We start from the raw sequence: 21246 nt of genomic DNA on the forward strand, positions 1-21246 counted from the left end.
GACCCCTCCCTCACCCCCACTGACCTGCAGGTTTTCTTCCTCCCTTTCGATCCCTCACCCCACGCATCCCACCATGCCTTCTCACCCGCCAGTTTCAAGGGGGCCACCTGGTCCTGTCCTCCTGCGACCGCAGACTGCAGGCTTTCCTTCCTGGTCCGCTACCACTGGCCCGCGGCGCCTGTAAAACACCAAACTTTCCGGTTGCTGCCGTCTCCCGTCCCCAACCCATTCACGCACTTCGCCTACCTCCAACTCCTCACTGTCCGAGTCATAATCCAGTTGTTCCTCTTGCGCCTCCTCAGCACACTCCGTACGCACTTCACGCACTACCAGCTTCGCACCTTTCCCTTTCATACCAGGCAGAAACTTGCACTCCGGCGCCGACGATGCCCGCTCCCTCGATGGAGGGCAGCTCGCCGCGGACCCCCCTGCTGCTTCGCCCCGGCGTCTGGAGGCCATCTTGCGCCCCGCCGGCCCACCCTTGCCTCTGCCAGCATCCACCACTGGCTTGTCCCCCCCTCCCTCGGAACGTCAGAGCCCGGGGAGCCCCTGCGCCACAGCAGTCCTAACCTCGTCAACCCAGACCCAGCGGCCTCATGCCCTAGCCTCCTTGACCTGCTCCGCTTCCGCATAAACAACCGGGCATCGCGCCGGCGGCACCGCTCCCCCCCCGGCGCCCTTCCCCACCCCGTCTCCCTGGCATCACATAGCGCCTGCCACCTCAGTTCGGTGTCCTCAATAATCTGGCGCTGTTCCAGAATCCACTCCTCCAGAGACATGGCATCCCAATGCTCCGCCCATCCCCCTCTGGTCCCCGGAACCAAGCCCACCGCCCCGCCACCGGACGTGCCCACCCCGCTGCTCACCCGCCGCTCAGAGCCACCACGCGCCCCACTCAGGGGGCCTTTGCCCTTGCCCCCCGCCCCCCCACCCTTCGCGCCTCCAGAACCCACAGGTGATTGCTTTCCCCCCCACCCCTCCTCACCCCCAGCCGAGTCACTGCCTGATAACACGAGCTCGAATTCATCCCCCACCTGCCCTTCGCCCCCACTCAGCTGTCCCCCTTCCTCCCCACTGCCCTCGCTGTCCTCCACCAAAATCCTAGCCTCTCCTTTAACTGCCCTGCTCCCCACCTGCTTGCTGGCCCCTCCTTCCACCTCCACCGAGTGTGCGCTCATCGCCGTCACGGGGAGGCTCATATGCCGCCCTCCGTGCTTCGACCCCTCCGCAAGGCCCCTGCCCTGCCCCCTCGCGGCAACACCCGACCTCGGCGGTGGGGGCTCCTCTATGCATGCCGCCACCGCCGCTGCAACCCCCGCCGACGCGGACCTAGGTGCCCGGGTCATCCCGACCCACGCCTGGTCCAGAACGCCGGGCCGCAGGAGATCTGACCTCCCGGCCCGGCCCAATACCTCCAGTGCTGCTTTCACCGCCGTCGCATCCGGGACCGCCATGCCACGTACGCTGCCCGACGACCGTCGATTCCGCCTCCGGCTGCCTCGCAGCTTCCCAACCGGCCGACTGCCGGGTCAACCAGGCCTACCCTAACTCCTCTCCAAATTTACTAAAAGCCTATCCTGACGGCGCTGGGAGGCAGGAAAAGGAAGAGCTTCCTCCCCTGCCCCCTTTTATGCCTCCCTAGTTCCCACTCCCTCCCACTAACTAACCCCACCCTGTCCCGTGGTCTCACGCGAATACCCCGGGGGAAGACTGGTCTGCCGACCTTGCTTCCCCCGGGGCCCGAAATGTGCCAGTAGTCAGGTGCGACAGCCAGCCTTCCCTGGGAGTTATGGGAGCTGTGGTTCGGTACCCATTCATTCATACAGTGTCCTGTGCGTGTGCCCCATGTACCTATCTCCACCTAGCCATGACAGATACACACACACAGGCATGTGCACACACACGCACACGCGTGGAGGGTAAGAGACGGATGGATGGACAGACAGACGGAGGTACAAAATATGAAAGATCGAATTGATTGATGTTGAGAAGGAAGGACAGACAGACAGACAGACAGAGAGAATAGATAGATAGATAGATAGATAGATAGATAGATAGATAGATAGATAGATAGATAGATAGATAGATAGATAGATAGATAGATAGATAGATAGCACTGCGTCCAAAATAAAAGCCCTCAGAACAGAAGTGTTCCAGATAGAAGCGTAATAGTTAATCGCTGCTATCTGAGGCATTGCAGTGTTTACTCTTCATTCGGAGGGGGCGACAACACATTATCGTTCTCCTGGGCATAGAGTCAAACCAGGCACACGGGGATTGAAAGCGTTCACATGGGCAGCTTTTGGAAGAGGGCTGGGCGGGCAGAAGGGCACTGCCCTCAGAACCGCGGCTCCCCTCCCGGCGCGCGGCCGCTGAAGCTTTTAACTATCAGCAGCGCTGCTCTTGGCTGAGCAGCGGACGGAGGCTCCTTCCTTGTGGCGTAGCGGATCAATAAAAGTGAACTGGCACCTTCGAGATTTGATTGAGCAGGAGGAGAGCATCTGAACGCGATTCTCAGCCATTATCAATCCCCCAAGTAACTAGAAATGGAAGAATCATTAACTTTACAATGGCATTAAAAGGAAAAGGGGAAAAAGATCCTGGCTGCGCACAACAAGATACAACACTCAGGCATCAGGGGGCTTCCAGGGAGCGCTAATAGAATGTCTATCTGCTGCTGTCTTTTAACGCTAAAGAGCAGAATTCAATTCATACAGAATGTCATTAGCCACGTAATTACAATCACACTGAAAAGACATGCTCCGCATTGACAAAAATGGGATAGGCTTTCATTTTTGGGCTGGGAGCCAACCGTCCCCAACCCACGCCCACGGCTCTATGGCAGTGCCCAGTTACTGTGCCCGGCAGTGGGGCGTGCCATGCGGGCACTCGTGTTAAATGTCTGCAAGCCGGGAAAGCAGCATGGTGCCTGGAGCCTCCGCAGCCTCCGCAGTCATTAAACCAGCCTCTGGGGGGAGCGAGCGAGTGGAGCTAAGCGCCCACCATGATCCACCCTCCCCGCTTTTCATGGTGCTTTGGCCGGTCACGAACCGAGTCCCAAACACGTCCCCCACCACCCCCCCAGGGGGCAGGGGATCTATATTCGTTGTGGGTCTAATGATTTCAGAGTGCTGAGATCCAGGAACGAAATATGTCCAAAGCAATTCGTGCACGTGTGGAGGGCGCGGGGTTTACTGTAAAGAGAGCGCAAAGGGTCACATTTCCAAAAACAATGGAACTGGCCACGGGAGGGGGGCCCACGCGGCCCCCTTCCGTTCAACTTTTTTTAAAATAAAAAAAATGGGTAAGGCCCTGGGGGATGGGGTCCCCAGGGCCCAAAAAAAGTAAAATGAAGGGGGGGCCACACAGCCTTATAGCGGCACTTGGCAAACGCGCCCTGTTGCGCATTTTACAATGTGGAATTAATTCCCCTTCAATACTGGGGGTCCCTCGGGGGCTAACTAGCCCACCAGGTACCTCCAGTAAGTGCCACAGGGCTGCGTTGCAGAGAGGTGGTCCAGGCCACGTCCCTTTTTACACCTCTCTGCAACGCAGCTCTGTGGCGCTTACTGTAGGTACCTGGTGGGCTCGTTGGACCCCAGGGACAATCAGGATTCGAGGGCACTTCATCCCCCAACTTAAAACACGCCACGGGGCACGTTAGCACAGTGGTGAAGGGAGGGGGCGGGGCCTGAGGTGACATGTGTGCAAACACGCCCTGTGGCGCATTTTAAGTTGGGGAATTAATTCCCCTACAATCCTGAGGTCCCCTGGGGGCCAACTACCCCATCAGGTACCTCAAAAAGCTCCAGAGCCCTGCGTTGCAGAGAGGTGGTCCAGGCCATGCCCCTTTTTACACCTCTCTGCAATGCAGCTCTGTGGTGCTTACTGGAGGTACATGGTGGGCTAGTTGGACCCCAGGGACCCTCAGGATTTAAGGGGACTTAAACCCCCAACTTAAAACGTGCCACGGGGCGTGTTTGCACAGTGGGGAAGGGAGGGGGCGGGGCCTGATGTGACATGTGTGCAAACACACCCTGTGGCGCGTTTTAAGTTGGGGAATTAATTCCCCTTCAATCCTGAGGGCCCTTGGGGTCGAACTAGCCCATCCTGCACTTTTCTTCGTCTTTGTGGACTTTTGTTGCTTCTTTCTGCATTTCTTTTGCTTCTTTCTGTGCGTTTTTTCTTCTTTCTTCACATGTTCTCCTTCTGTAGGCATAGTTAGAAACTAGCATTTGAAAAACCTTTGAAATTCACTGAAAAAACCATAGGTTTCAGGCATGTTATAGTTAGAAATAAGCATTTTAAAAAAACCATTGAAATTCACTGAAAAAACCATAGGTTTCAGGCACGTTACAGTTAGAAATTCGCATTTAAAAAACCATAGAAATTCACTGAAAAAACCATAGGTTTCAAGGGCGTTATGGTTAGTTGGACATTTCACTCGTACAAAACCATAGAAATTCCCCCGTTATAGTTAGTTTAGCTAACTATAACTCGCACCCCTGCAATGCACTGCTGATGACTAACCCTGGGCAGACAACTACGCTACGCTCGCGAAGTTTGCGTAGTTTGTGCTACTTCGCGCTACGCGAATTGCATGTAGCACAATGCAAAATTGCGTAGCGTAGTTGACATTTTTTGCTCGCTCGCGGTCCTCAACATCAAGTTGGCGATCGCGAGCGTGGAAAATAGACCTCCCGGCGAGATTCTCAACGCGGGGAGGTCAGGTTTCTCATTGCGAGTGGTCGCGTATGCTCGCGATGAGACACTACCAGTCCACGTTGAGAAAGCTGCCGCTCAAGTAAAAATCTACTCGTGTGGCAGAAAACGACAGCTTGCACTGTGCAAGATGCCGTTTTCAATTATTGCACAGTGCGGACAAGCATCCGGCACTGTGCAATCATCGCGAACAGCGCACTGCGCAGCTCGTGTAGTACTACGCGTATCTCGCGTAGTGCGAAGGGCACTTCGCGTAGCTACGCGTAGGGCTACTACGTGAATTACGCCCAGGGTTACTGATGACGTCACATATTTCATCACTCATGACATGGTCAGTGACATCACTCATGACATCATCCTTGTGATAGAGTAGCAGACCTCCTCTCACCCTAATATAACCTTTGATATACACACTCTAAAATACAAAATACCATTTTCAAAACAATGGACACACCAATACCAGTTACAACATACCTATTCACTAATTCCAAGTTCCACACACACATCTACTCATTCACCAAAAGTCCTATACAGTCACTCAGACATGCACTCACTCATATGTACTCATACACCTTTACATACACTTACACACCACCACTCATCCATAGAGTTACTCACACACATAGTCACACATGCAAAGAAAGTATCAAACATCCATTTACTTACGTATACAGTTATACACACACCACCGCACTTACTTCTACAGAAACTAACACATACTTACTGTCTTAAACAGTCACTTATAGAAACACATACTCATTTATACAGGTACTCTTCCAATCTCTCACTCTCACATATACTCACTTACATACATCAAAACTCACATATACTAGTTTAAAACATATGTAGTTACTCATAAAGACACTACTGAGACAGTCATTCACTCACGAACACACCCATACACACACTCATCCACCCATACAGTCCTGCACACATGCTATCTTCAACACATACAAACAGTGACTCACTCATTCATGCATCTATGCACAAAGTAATACCCCCAATGATCCACACAGACACTCAGACACTCATACTGATACTAAACAAAAACAACTAATAACCCATATAGACACACATGTAGCTACTCACCAACCCATGCTGCCACTTATACACAAAGTGAGAGACTGATACAGATATTTACACATTTAAAGATTACTCACTAACCCCATTTATTCACTAAGATACACTTAATCAGTCAGTTATACAATCAGTTTCACACAAACAAAATCATCCATTTAGACACTTACATGCCCACTTATTCTTCCATCGACCTCGACATATAAATATATAAAACATATTTAAATTTCACAAAAACACACATTCACTGGATGATGTCATCAGTGATGTCATGAGTGATGCCACTGACCATGTCATGAGTGATGTAATATGTGACGTCATCAGCAGTGCATTGCGGGGGCACGAGTTATCGTTAGCTGAACTAACTATAACGGGGGAATTTCTATGGTTTTGTACGAGTGAAATGTCCAACTAACTATAACGCCCCTGAAACCTATGGTTTTCTCAGTGAATATATATATATTTATATAGATACACACATATATATATATTTACTGAAAATACCATAGGTTTTAGGGACATTATAGTTAGAAATTAGCATTTAAAATTTTTTTTGTTTAAAGGAGGGCTCTGTGGCCCCCCTTCTCTTAACATTTTTTGGGCCCTGGGGACCCCATCTCCCAGGGCCTGACCTATGTTTTAATTTATTTTTTATTTTAAACGGTAAGGGGGCCGCATGGCCCCCCTTACCTTGGACACTTTTGACCCCGGGGACTCCATACCCCGGGCCTGACCTCGTTTATTTTTTTTTTAATTACGGGAGGAGGACGCATAGACCATCTTCCCTGGGCCACTTCTGGCCCAGGGGTCCCCATCTCCCGGGGACTGGCCAGCCTTTCTTTTTTATTTTGGAGGGGGGCCACATGGCCCCCCTCCTGAGGCCAATTAGGGCCTCCGGGACCCCATCCCCCGGGGCATGGCCAGCCTTGTTTTTTTTTTAGGGGCTGCGTCACCACCTTCCCGAGGCCAACTATGGCCCCGGGGACCCCATCCCCCGGTGCCTGGCCTTACGTTGGGGACCGTGGGGAGGAGCCCCAATGCACTTGCAGTCCCAGCCGGCTCCCCTCCTCCTGTGGGAGCCGGCATTGCTTTTGGACAAGGGGAGCTGCTGAAATGCAGCTCCCCTTGTCCAAAAGCAATACTAATTTGCATCACGGAAGCTAGAGCAGGTTTCCTGCTCTCGCTTCCATGAAGTAAAGTGGAGTTTGCAATGACGGCTTCAGCCCCTGCCATTGCAAACTGCAATGTCCCAGGAGTAGGCACCCCGGAACATTGCTGGAGCCGGCCCTGCACGGTGGCGGTCCCCAGAGCCATGGAGGGTTCTAGGAGGGGAGGCTGTGGGGCCCCCTCCCAACGTGCACATTGCCCCGGGGAGGTAGTGGCCCTGGGGCTGGAGGTCCACAATGGAAACCCGTATTTCCATACAAAGTGCCCTGGGGAGGTGGTGGTCCCCGGGGCAGTGTGGGGGGCTCGAGCCCCCCACACTAATTATTTCTGAAAGCCCCAGGGAGCTGGCGGTCCCTGGGCTTGGAGGCCTGCAAGGCCCCCACCCATATTTTCATGCAGCCCCGGGGAGCTGGCGGTCCCCAGGGCTTGGGGGGACCCGTGAGGCCCCTTGCCCTAAAATAAATAAAGCCCTGGGGAGGTGGCGGTCCCTGTGGCTGCAGGGGGGCTGGCGGGGGGGCTGCGTGCCCCCACACATTATTTATAAAACCCCAGGGAGGTGGCGGTTGCCGGGGCTTGGGGGGCCCACAAGGCCCCCAGCCCTAAAATAAATAAAGCCCCGGGGAGATGGTGGTCCCCAGGACAGCGAGGGGCCGCGTGCCCCGCACATTATTGATGAAACCCTAGGGAGATGGCGGTCCCCGGAGCTGCGGGGGCCACTGCAGGCCCCTGCTAATTAATTGGACATTGCCCCCAGGGCCTGGCCCACCTGGGGGCTTAAAGAAACAAAGCATGGGAGGCCGCGCTTCATTTTTCTTTTTTTTGGCCAGATTCGCGCACCCAGTGCGACTCCGGCCAAAAAAATTAAATAAAAATGTTTTTTTTGGCCCTGGGTGTCCCTGTGGGACCCTCTGAGCAGGCCTAGGGGGTCAGGGTGTTTCTACCCCTTGTTTTTATCTTTTTTTTGGGCTGCTAATACTTCTTGGTTTGGAGTGTTGACAGCCAATAAAAACGAAGCTCGTGCTCGGGAGGGTTCGCAAATCCACCTCGGCCACCAGGTATCAATATACATATTTTTTTATTTCTCAGGAACTACTGAACGGATTTACATCATTTTTAAAAAAGGTCGCTTTCTGAACCAAGAGCTACATTTTTGCCAAATTTGATGTAATTCCTTTCAGCAGTTCAGGCTGTAGCTTTGTCTAAAGTTCCTATGGAAATTAACATAGAGAAAACACGTTTTGGGAACCCCCTTTTTTCTCAGCTCCCACTCAATGAATCACCCCTAAACTTTCAAGACAGGAGCTGACCTGAGTGAACCATTAGTTTTGAAAATTTCGCGAAGATTCGTCAAATAGCGCCAAAGATATTGGCAAAAGAAAAAACGCTTTTTGAATAGAAACAAGGTCCTATCTTTAACTACCTACTGGCGATCACCAGTAGGTAATATATATATATATATATTCACTGAAAAAAACATAGGTGTTACAGACGTAATAGTTAGGAATTAGCATTTGAAAAACCTTAGAAATTCACTGAAAAAACCATAGGTTTCTGGGACGTTATAGTTAGTTGGACATTTGACTCATATAAAACCAGAGAAATTTGCCCATTATAGTTAGTTGAGCTAACTATAACTCACGCGCCCGCAATGCACTGGTGATGACGTCACATATTAAATCACTCATGACAAGGTCAGTGACATCACTGATGACATCTCAAATGACATCACTGATGTTTTCTAGATGTAGAGGTATATATACCAAACAACAGTATACAAACACGATTACATCGCAAACCCACATATGGGAACACTGTATTGCATAGTAGCAGCTTCCACCCAAAACATACAATTGAAAGTATTCCATACGGTGAGATGTTGCGTATACGCAGGATATGCAGCAACGATGACAACCTAAACATAGCACAGCAAGAATGTAAATCTAGATTTTTAGCTAGAGGCTATGGTCAAAAGGTGTTAGATCATGCAATTGCCCGTACTAAAACAATTACTAGAAGTGACCTACTGTTCAAACCCTCACGCAGTAAGATCAGACAAGTAAACATCAGTGAAAATACAGTTAATAATCCCAGGTTAATTCTAACATACAATAACCAAAAAAATTGTATTAGGAATAAAATCAAAAGTAATTGGCACCTTGTTCTAAGTGATCCAGTCATTGGTGAAAAAATGCCAGCTTTCCCCACTATCACTTTCAGAAAAGCATGTAGTACCAGTGATCACCTAGTCAGTAGCAGCCCTGAAGTTCCTACCATCCCCAACTGGCTGACCAAACGCAAAGGTTTTGTGAGGTGTGTAATATGCAAGGCATGTAAATACGGGGAAAGTAAAACCACGTACCACTCACCTTTCAATGACAAAGCTATTCTCATCAGTAAGTTCTAAACGTGCAAATCGGAGTTTGCTGTTTACATATTACAATGCTCTTGTGGATTGAGATATATTGGCAGCACACGTCTCCAGGTCCACAAGAGGATACTACAACATCTACGGGCAATTACCAACAACACTAGCTCCTATCCGGTAGACCGTCACTTCAACGAAACACACAACAAAGACTTGAATCAGTTGAAGTACTATGTAATAGATAATGTCCCCCCATTAAGACGGGGAGGCAATAGGGAAGCAATACTCAGGCGTCCGGAAACAAAATACATTCTAGAACTAGATAGTAAGAGTCCGCACGGTTTGAACACTACTGAAGATTTGTACACCTGGCTTTAATATGAATACTCTGAACATTGAATATAACCCTGTAAATACATTATGATATTTTAATCTGCTCCTCCTCCTTGTTATAATACCTGGTGTTTTTACTAGTAGTGCCATGGGCTCATGGTACACAGAAAAAACAAAAAAACAATTCTTTGCACTAAAGCACGGTGTCACTTTAATATTCGAATGAAGAGTAACAAGGTTTGTTAAAACCAGCACATTAGCACTTTTATAGCATACTTTGCACATGTCATGTACTGTACTATGAACTTCATCATAACTATATAAGTGGGTTCTAACATAAGCACAGGTTTATTATAGTGATCATAATATGCAGATATGGATTAGCCAGCAATAATAAAACAGTGGTGTCAACAGCTAGTAGTGACCTAATTGGAATTTTAATTATGTGTCAATTGTATGTTATTTTTTATAAAAGAAATATGTATTTTACAATTATATTGTTTTTAGGACAATAGCAAATTTGCACATCATTGAATGATATAACCAGCAGGAAGGTTCTGACATCCGTAGATATGTGGCTTTTTAACTTGTGTTTTCATGGTTGTAACGACCCAGAGTGATAACTATTAATATTTATAAATGTTCCGTAAAAGTATTTATTTATTTATGTATGTTGATGAAGTTTCCAAGAATATATACCAAGACTAATGAAAAATGCAAAGTATAACAAACAGAGAACAACATGTTAGTCTGTCTGTTATATTTATAAGCACTAGTAAGCACTGTGTCACTTTAAAAATCTGGGAAAATGTGAGCATGTAATGTAATCAAGGGCTCTGGGTAGCCCAAAACGCGTTATGGCGGCAAGAAGCAGCAAATAAATAATTGTAAGCACTAAATAATTGGAGTCCGTTCCGTTCTTCTATGAGGAAACACAAGAAGGAGTATCGCAATATCTATCTATCTATCTATCTATATATATATATATATATATATATATATATATATATGTATATATATATATATATATATGTGTGTGTGTGTATATATATATATAATTATATAATATATATATATATATGTATTTGAAATTAGTAAAAGTGTTCTATGGAATTTGTTAGACCTGTCAGCCTTATCTTCCCCCTAACCTTTTGCCTTCCTCCTCCACATTTGCTGATCTCATTTTCGCTGGCCTAAAGTGCATGTGTTCACTCCTGAAATCCTGGTAACATTGGCTTAGCCCCAATTGACATATTTAATTTACCTAGAGATCCCTAGTAAAGTGGTACTACATGAACCCAGGGCCTATAAATTAAATGCTACTAGTGGTCCTGCAATAATTAAATGCTACTAGTGACCATGCAACACTTATTGTACCAACCACTTAGTAGCCCTCTAAACACATTTCAGGCCTGTCATTGCAGTTTTATATGTTCTGGTAGTGAAAACTCTTAAATTAGTTTTTCACTGCTGCAAGGATCACCACTCCCATAAGATAACATTGGAGTTACCTTATTACATGTAATAAGCTGTAAGCAGGTAACCAGTTTGTGTTTAGTGTCTTTGGAATTGTAATGAAAAGTCCTAATCTAACATATGGTGAAGTAGGATTTTAAATTACAATTTTTAAAAAGCCACTTCAAGAAAGTTAACTGTCAGGTAATGACACCAACATTCCACCCTGAGGATGGTCTTATAGATGTTAGCACAAGACAAGATCGAAACGTCGACAACCCGGCCCATTTTTGCTCTAAGTGTCATTTCAGGAATTGTTCATTGCATGTCCAATGATCATTTCCCTAGCTTTTTAATTTTTTGTAATTTTATATATCATGTTTTTCAAACATAGAAACAAACCATTATATCATCAATAATCGGACATTGCATGGTACATGAAGGTATCAAAATGAAGTTACATGCATTAAGATCTTGTGTATAAATCTGCCTTGTACATTTTTGTCTATATGACTCAGTACCCCTCTTACATAGATGTCCAGTGACTTGTGCAACCAAGGTGTAATCCAGATATATACAATGCTCTCTGTAGGTAAGTTACATACATCAAGTTACTATATTATACTTCAGAGATACCCCCTGCTCAACCAGCGAGGGAGGCACATAGGTTCACTCACTATGTTCCCGTAGGAATGATACGGGGAACAACCTTTACAACGCAACTTTTACAACGCACTACACTTACAACGCATTTTTTACAACGCAAAATCCATTACAACGCATTCCATTACATAACATGACACTACAACGCATTTTTAAAAACTACCTTTACAACGCATTCCATTACAACGCATACTACCTTTACAACGCATACCATTACAACGCATAATATTACACTACACTATCCAACACTTACCCTACTGTTGCACCCCCTGGAGTTAGAATAGTAATTTTTACCCCTATACTATCCAACACTTACCCTACTGTTGCATCCCCTGGAGTTAGAATAGTAATTTTTACCCCTATACTATCCAACACTTACCCTACTGTTGCACCCCCTGGAGTTAGAATAGTAATTTTTACCCCTATACTATCCAACACTTACCCTACTGTTGCACCCCCTGGAGTTAGAATAGTAATTTATACCCCTATACTATCCAACACTTACCCTACTGTTGCACCCCCTGGAGTTAGAATAGTAATTTTTACCCCTATACTATCCAACACTTACCCTACTGTTGCACCCCCTGGAGTTAGAATAGCAATTTTTACCCCTATACTATCCAACACTTACCCTACTGTTGCACCCCCTGGAGTTAGAATAGTAATTTTTACCCCTATACTATCCAACACTTACCCTACTGTTGCACCCCCTGGAGTTAGAATAGTAATTTTTACCCCTATACTATCCAACACTTACCCTACTGTTGCACCCCCTGGAGTTAGAATAGTAATTTTTACCCCTATACTATCCAACACTTTCCCTACTGTTGCACCCCCTGGAGTTAGAATAGTAATTTTTACCCCTATACTATCCAACACTTACCCTACTGTTGCACCCCCTGGAGTTAGAATAGTAATTTTTACCCCTATACTATCCAACACTTACCCTACTGTTGCACCCCCTGGAGTTAGAATAGTAATTTTTACCCCTATACTATCCAACACTTTCCCTACTGTTGCACCCCCTGGAGTTAGAATAGTAATTTTTACCCCTATACTATCCAACACTTACCCTACTGTTGCACCCCCTGGAGTTAGAATAGTAATTTTTACCCCTATACTATCCAACACTTACCCTACTGTTGCACCCCCTGGAGTTAGAAAAGTAATTTTTACCCCTATACTATCTAATACTTACCTTAAATGCAATTTAATATTATGCGTTGTAATGGTATGCATTGTAAAGGTAGAATGCGTTGTAATGGAATGCGTTGTAAAGGTAGTTTTTAAAAATGCGTTGTAGTGTCATGCTATGTATTGGAATGCGTTGTAATGGATTTTGCGTTGTAAAAAATGCGTTGTAAGTGCATGCGTTGTAAAAGTGTGCATTGTAACGACATACATCCAATGATACCAGTGGTTCCCAAATGTCTCTGGGGCGGGATGTAGCCAGCAGCTGTTCTGCATAGGTCGTGAGCTGGTCTTTACCATAGATAAAGTCATTGAGCCAGTCTTTGAATTTGGGGACTCTCCCCCTACCCCATCTGCAGGCCACCTTAAGTTTGGCCCGAAGCAAGCCCATGGCAGTGAATTTTCTGTGCGTTTTAGGAATGTCTGCTGTGTACCCTAGCAGCACAAGTAGGGGGGAACATGGTAGGGGGGTTGCGATCATCTCAGATAGTGCATCTAGTACCTCCCGCCAGTAACACTGGACCTTGTTGCAATTCCATGCCAGGTGTAAGAAGTCAGCACCCTCCTGGCGGCATCTCATGCAATGGTCGTCTTCTTGCAGCTTGTATTTGCACGGCAATGTGCCTGTGTATAGTAGGTTCTATGTAGAAACTTAAAGTGTATTATTCGCTGTCTGCTGCTAGTCGAGATTTCTGCAGTCTGCGTGCAGCAATAATTCCACTGCTCGTCAGTCAGGGGAGATTCCAGGTCCTGATCCAATGCAATTCTGGCACCTGGTGGTGTGTGTGGTCTTTCTAACAGCGCAGCCCGGTATATACGAGACACAGCATGTGAAGTACCAGTCATTTTTAGCGTGGTGTGTAAAACCTCTAGTGGGGTAGGTTCCTGTGGGAAACTCAGTGTGTTGGCCCGTATTTCATGTTTTAGCCTTATATAAAGGAACATCTCCAGGGGAGTAATACCTTCCCCGGTCAGTAGCTCCTTTTGATCTTTGAACCTCCCCCCATGATATAGATCACCTCATGTGTGCAGATTCCTTTTGTGTAACATTTCCCGAAATACAGCTTCTTGTGTGACGGGGGCCTACGGAAGGTGCGGTAGTGGCACAAGAGGGGAGTAGAGTAAGGTCTTACCCATTCTTTAGCCAGGCTCTTCCATGCATTGTTGGTACAGGAAACTGTATGATGTGACACTCTCTCAACTGGGATTTGCGCCCCCAGCAGGGAGTTTAGTGTGACACATACCATGGTTCAATGGCAAGGTGTAGCATGAAGGGATCAAGCCAGTATATTGTGCAGTGGGCCCGAGCACGAAGGTAGTATAATTCCATGTCCGGTGCTTTAAAAAGAAAAACTGGAGAATGGCTGTGTCATACGTTTCCAACCTATCCGGGGTTGCCTCCCGCCCCAGGCTAGTTTGATGAGTAAGGAACGTGCGCCCTGGGAAGTAAGGTATATTAATAAATAGGTAGAGGAGCTTGGGCAGGATATTCATCTTCATAAGAGCCACTCTGCCAGCTAATGAAAGTGGAAGGGTAATCCTGCGGTCTATCCAAGTGCTTATTGTTTAAATCGCAGCCCCATAGTTTGACCTAAGTGTCTCCTCAGGATTTCTGGTGATGGTTACTCCCAGATATTTTATTTTGTCATCACACCAGCTCAGCGGGTACTCAGGGACAAATCTGGGGGTGTTAGGGGTGAGCGGGAAGATCTGCGATTTGCTCCAATTCAACTTTATCCCAGATAAATGGCCAAATCTAATGAATTCCCTCAGGATGAGGTTAATACTTGTGCTGGGCTCTCGGAGGTAAAGAGTGATATCGTCGGCATACAGCGATATTAATATTTGGCGGGAGGGACATATTATGTCATCCTCTCTATGATGCTGCCTGATTTTGGCTGCTAGGGGCTCGATGGCCAAAGCATAAAGTAATGGGATAGTGGATATCCTAGGCGAGTACCTCGCTTAATATGGATTGGATCAGAATATAACCCGTTGATCTGGACCACCGCCTCTGGCTTAGAATAGAGCAAATGGATCCAAGCTAAAAAAGGACGAGGCAGTCCCATTTGGCTCAAGATGGCAAGCATATAATCCCATTCCAGGGAATCAAAGGCCTTTGTGGTGTCTAAAAATATCCCAATGGCTGAACTATCTGGATCGATGTCGTGGAGGATTGCAAATGCGGTGCGCAAATTGTGTGAGGTGGCCCTGCCCGGGAAAAAGCCGGCTTGATCTGGCAGGACCAACCCTTCCATTAGCAAGGTCAGTCGGTTAGCTATGACTTTGGCAAGTATCTTCGTATCGCAATTAATTAAAGATAAGGGCCTGTAAGCTTCACATTTATCAGTTGCCTTTCCTGGTTTAAGCAGGGATATAATAGGAGCTTGCTGCATGGAAAGAGCTAGGTTCCCAGAGTCACGTGCCTCTTCAAATACTTGTTTGAGGATGGGGACCAATTGTTCACTGTAACATTTATAAAATTTGGCTGGTAGGCCATCTGGTCCTGGGGTCTTACTGGAGCCCAGTCCCATTATTGCAGCCAGGATCTCATTTGCCTCAATATCAGCCGATAAGAACTCTCTTTGGGAGTCACTGATCCAGCCCAAGGCTATATCTTCAAAATACGTAGCTATATCTGGGGGAGCATGGCCAGTAGTGTGGTAGAGTGTGTCGTAATATTTGGTGAAAGTGTTGAGTTTCTCCCGTGAATCTATATGCCTGTATCCCTCTTCGTCTGTGATTTCCAGAATTTGATTAGCAAACCTGGAGACTCTGCTAACTTCCACCAGGACCCTGCCAGGGCATTCGCCCTCGCCATAGGATCTGGCAGTGTAGTATTTCGATCGGAATTTGGCCTCACATTCTGCTTCCTCAGAGAACTCCGCTAGTAGCTCTTTAAGCCGAGCTTGTGGTAGTGTGTCAGGCAAAGATGTGGCTCTTGTCTATTACTAATCTGTGTAAAGTGCCCCTAATGGAACGCAAAATCCCCCCACTCTTAGCTATGCATAGGCCTCTAAATGTGACTTTCAAAACTTTCCCAGACATATGTGAGGGTGGATACGCTGTTTATGTTGCATGGGAAGAAAATCATTTCCCTGTCTTTGAATATGAGAAATGAGCTATAACAAAAGTGTTCATGAGAAAATATTTGTTGTCAAGAATGTCCATCTCAGTTGCTTTTTTTATATATGTGAATTATATTCTGTACCCTTCTTTGTAATACAGTTTTTTACATAAATGTGTACTCAGAAAGTATACACCCTCCTTGTTTTCTTTTCTTTCCCTGTCTCTGATAGACTCGTTTTGAAATAATATAATTAACTTTGAAAATTCATTTGCTAAAAGCCACTAATTAGGGCTTTACAAATTCGTTTTTTTTTATTATATAAGATTTGTATGTTTAAAAAAATCCCTTGTAGGCATCATTACCTGATAAGTAGCTCAAATTACCCAAGCCTCCAAGGGTAAATTGTGTTGCCCATTTCCTTGTTGGGTAACTTTCAGAAAGTTAGCATTTTCCTGCATTAGCCATTTAGAGTTGGTAGCCTGTCTCTGGATCACATGACTGGGTGTAGCTGACAGTTGATCTTTGTGTATTCCTCCTAGACAGCCATACATAATAGAGAGATTTTGTGTGCCTGGATGGGCCATCACTGGCAGGATAGGGGGGCGGAGCTGGGCACAGCCCTACTTACACTTGGATAGGTAGTGTTCTGCCTCTACAAAAAGGACTGCATACCCCCTGTAGTTAGTCTGGAGCCAGGACAGTGAAAGCAGGATGCCTGCGGATTTCAAAGTGAAACCTCCTCTAGAAGCTTCTCCCCCACTTCAGAGGCACAACTGTGTATAAATACTAGACCTCAGACATCAACTCTGCAGTACACTTCTGGACCTGTGGATACTCTGCCAGGAAGAAAGTCTGCTGTGCTTCTAAAAAGACTTCCACTCTGCTGCACTGCAGACCTGCTGGACTGACCTGCTGCTCTCTTGCCTGGGTGAAAAGGACTGGACCTGCATCTGTTGAACCCAGGATCCAAATGTGACTCCAAGGGCTAGCTGGATGGCCTCCTGACTTGAGCCTCAGGCAGAGAAGACTCCAACAACCTTGAACCCAGCACCTAGACTCTACCATCTGTGAGTCTACCCTGCGAAGTGGTGCCACCCCAGTCCTGGACCCTTGGAGTGAGCCTAAGGTGCTCTGCTAGTCTCTGCTGATCCAGCAGAATGACACATTTTTTCTGCTGCGCGGCACATTCTGAGCAAAACCAATGCATTGCTGCATGGCAAATGTACTGCCGCTAAGACTCGCATTGAACCACATCCCGTCACACCATCGGAATCCTCACTCCACAACACATCCTAGGAGCAGAACTTTGTATCCCTTGTCAAAAGCAGCCTCGATGCCACCAGACTCTGCATCGTAGCCTTGCAGCTCCTCGGAACCGATTCATCACGCTAACTGAGTGCATCATACTTGACTTTGGAATTTGCATTGTAAGCCCTCATCGACAGGATCCTTGATACACAAAGAGGGCATGAACAGATGTCCACAATTGGCGTTTTGGCACTATTTTTCTTAACAGTTTTAAATATGTATATTTCCCGTTTACTGATTGGATTTCGGTTGTTTTGGTCTTGTTTTTTTTGTTTTTTTAAATACTCTTTTTATAAACTGGTGTGGGATCCTTTTGTGGTATGTTTTCAATGTGTTACTGTTTGAAGTATTGCACAAATACTTTACACATTACCTCAGCAGCAAACTACCCAAGTGTTGAGCACAGGTTAATATTATTATTTGCAAACTTGTAAACCGCAGAGCTATCCTGAGGGGTTTCCCGTCGCAGGACAGATGTAGATAACAATAACCCCAAAAAAGCTAGAACAGCCAAGTTTTCAGATTTTAGGAAATACCAGTAAGGAGTTGCAGTTCCTGAGAGTGGCAGGAAGAGTGTTCTACAGCGGGGGGCCAAGATTGGAAAATTAGTGTCCCTTCATTGTGGAAATTTAGCTCGTAACTGAACATTATCTGCGCCATCTTGCCTCTCCCCAGCGCCACGCACAGCGAACGCACGATCGCCATTTTAGGCACCCCACTCTCTCCCCGCTCATTGTCGATCGCCAGCGCTTTCCCCTGGCGCTGCGAGCATCCCCCGCGCGCCGGCCACCCCCGCTCTCTCATACACGGGCCATAAACCCTCTCCTTCTGCGCGACCCTGCCATGGAACCACATCCTACGCCCGACCGACATCCCATACATGGTCATGCATCTCTTTGATAACCCCCTTCCTCTGCGCCCCATTATCCGAACCAGTCCCAGGCCATCACCTAGCCCTGCGGATGCAGTTTATTGCCCCTACTGTAAGGGAAACACCCCACATCAAAGGGATTACAGTGGATCAAAGCCCCTACCCCCTGAGACCCGGCCGGTTGCACACACCCACGGGAATTGGCGGAATGTCCAGCTGCGTGATAGCCATCTCCTACTGTAGATGGGGTGGGGACTTCTACTGTAGATATGTGTGGGAACGAGCTTGAAGTGGGGGTTCCAAGGATGTCATTCCGTACATCAAAGTCTCAAAAAGAATGTACCATGTGTAATAAAGCAATAAACCTGTGTATAAGAGACCAGGTCTCAGAGATGCAGTTAGAGCACCTCGTGACGATACCTTGCTGTCTGATCTGATGTGTTCTGCTCCGACGGAATAAAACTTTGTTTCCTGCCTTCCAGTCTCCGGCGACTGCCTCTTGCATTGGTAAATTATCGAATGGTATGAGAGGCGATTAACGCCGGGCAATACTTGAAAGGTTATCGACTGAAACTGCCGCTACCATTTAACAATTGGCGTCCCAAGCGTGGGGCCCATCAGAGACACGTGGATCCAGTGGGAGAGGTCCTGACGACAGAGTGAACGACTGCAACGATCGGGAGAGCTCCTGCCCAATAGACCCTCGTCTGGCAGCCGATCATCCGAACTTCACTGGTTCCGAGCAGACCTCTCTCAAGTGATCTACGGTCCTGACTGGGAACCATCAGGAGTGCCGCAGCAATAACGGAGAGTAGAGGACGATCGGGCGCTGGAGGCGGAAGACGAGAAACTGTCCACGCGGTCCGGGTAAGGTCGTGATACACGACAAATTGCGAAATAATTGATTGATTGTTTGAAGTTTTGAAAATACTAGTATTGCTCATTGATTGTTCTCTTTGAGATATTCGCTGTCTACAAACGGGGAGGAGTAGAAATACTCTCTCTCTCTCTCCCTTTGCAGATAGTGAAGGGTAGGTAACGCAGACTTTTGTCCCCGTTGAAACCCGTCGTGCCTATCTTTATCTCCCCACTGATTGATTGTCCGAACATTGATTGTTTTGAAGAATAGTGCTCTTTGAGATATTCTCTGTTTGCAAATAACGTAGAATAGAAATATTCTGTCTAGTCTTTGCAAATAGTGAAGGGTAGGTAACGCAGACTTTTGTCCCCGTTGAAACCCGTCGTGCCTATCTTTATCTCCCCATTGATTGATTGATTGATTGTCCGAACACTAGTTGTTCGATATTGGTTCTTTGGAGGTATTCTCTGCTTACAAATAACGAGGAATAGAGATATTCTGTCTAGTCTTTGCAAGCAGTGAAAAGATAGGTAGTGCTGACTTTTGTCCCCGTTGAAACCCGTCATGCCTATCTTCTCCCCACTGATTGGTAGTTGGTTCTGCCCGGACCGCTTATTAGAGGTGGACCATCCGGCTCCACTGGAAGGCACCCCTAATAAGGACATGTTCACTAAATATGGACTAATCGCCGTAGCTTATAGCAAGCTATGGCATAAATATACAAGGAAGGACCCCGAGAGTCAGTGGCCACTGATGGGATCCTTCGACGACCATAAGATAGAAGTGCTAGAAATAGCTCTGCGTAGCAATAAGACGACGCCTACTATGCTTGACAGTATCGGCATGTGGCGCAAAGAAGCAACGCAACGGAAAAAGAGGGAAGAAGTAAAAGCAGAAAAGGAATTACGAAAGGCAGCTCACCTTGCCGCTAGAAAGTTAGAAGAAGAAATAAAGGAGAGAAGGGAAACTAAACTAAGACAGGAGCCCGAAACCTCAGGCCAGTACGCTGTTAGGACCCCCTCTATGCTCTACCCTGAGTTGTCCTCTAAGCAACGAACGAATGATGAATTACTGTTAGGTCCCCCGATCATTTACATGCCCCCTCCATACGCACCCTCCCAATCGGTAGTGCAACACCCACAACCCCCAAACACGAGCGACAGCAGTACAGGGGCCTCGGTCCTCACGGCCTCCGCGCCGGCTGAGCCTCTTGTACTGAACCCGACGTCGGCTATAACGTTGGATGACCCTGAGATAAGAAAGAAAGATTCCACCAGAATGAATCGACTAACAAAGGACGAACGAGCAGGAATCGACAAGATAGTAGGGACACTGGTGGAGCGAAAGGAAAGTGAGGAGTATATAACAGATGTGTATAACTCGTATGCCGACAGCCGTAGACGACACTTTGTCATACGACTTTGTTACCACGCCCTGAATGCATATGAGGATAGGTACCGCGATAAAGGTCCCGAAGGCTTAGCGGCCCTATATAGGAAGGTAGACATTGGGGAAGAAGGAGAGGGCGATGTGACGAACCTCTTCACTCGTACACTCGAGGTCTATCGACACCTTAAAGAACACAGGCAGACAACCAAAACAGAAACCCCCATAGCGGCTAAGCCCCAGGAAGGAAGGACTGATACCATGATGCCCATCAAAGAGGCCGCCCCCTACTGGGTCCCCCCACGAGGTCAGGGAACACATGACGACATCAACCACCAAGATGCGAAGGGGAGGGTTGTATATAATTGGGTCTACCAGCCATGGGACCGACAAGATATTTTGACCTTTAGAAAAACTCTACCCGACTTAAGAAAGAACCCGACTGCCTTCTACACCGAACTAGGTACAGCCTTAGGCTCAACAATAATGACTTTAGCAGATATCGACTTGTTCTTCGGATTATGTCTGTCGGCTGATGTGTGGAAACAAATCCGGAAAGTTGACCACGCTGAGCCGTTCGGATATACCTGGGTACAACTCGATACCATAGATAAACAGCGAGAACCGGGACAGAAACCCCCGAAAGCCATATTAGAGCTCCCAGACAAGATTGTACTTAAGTTGAAGACTCTAATCCCAGAAAGAAAGGTAGATTGGTCAACAGTGATGGCCTGTCGGCAGAAACCCCAGGAGGATGTGTATGAATACTTCTCTCGGTT

The sequence above is a fragment of the Triturus cristatus genome, chromosome 1_2 (assembly GCF_964204655.1).
Source record: "Triturus cristatus chromosome 1_2, aTriCri1.1, whole genome shotgun sequence".
NCBI classification, from domain to species: Eukaryota; Metazoa; Chordata; class Amphibia; order Caudata; family Salamandridae; genus Triturus; species Triturus cristatus.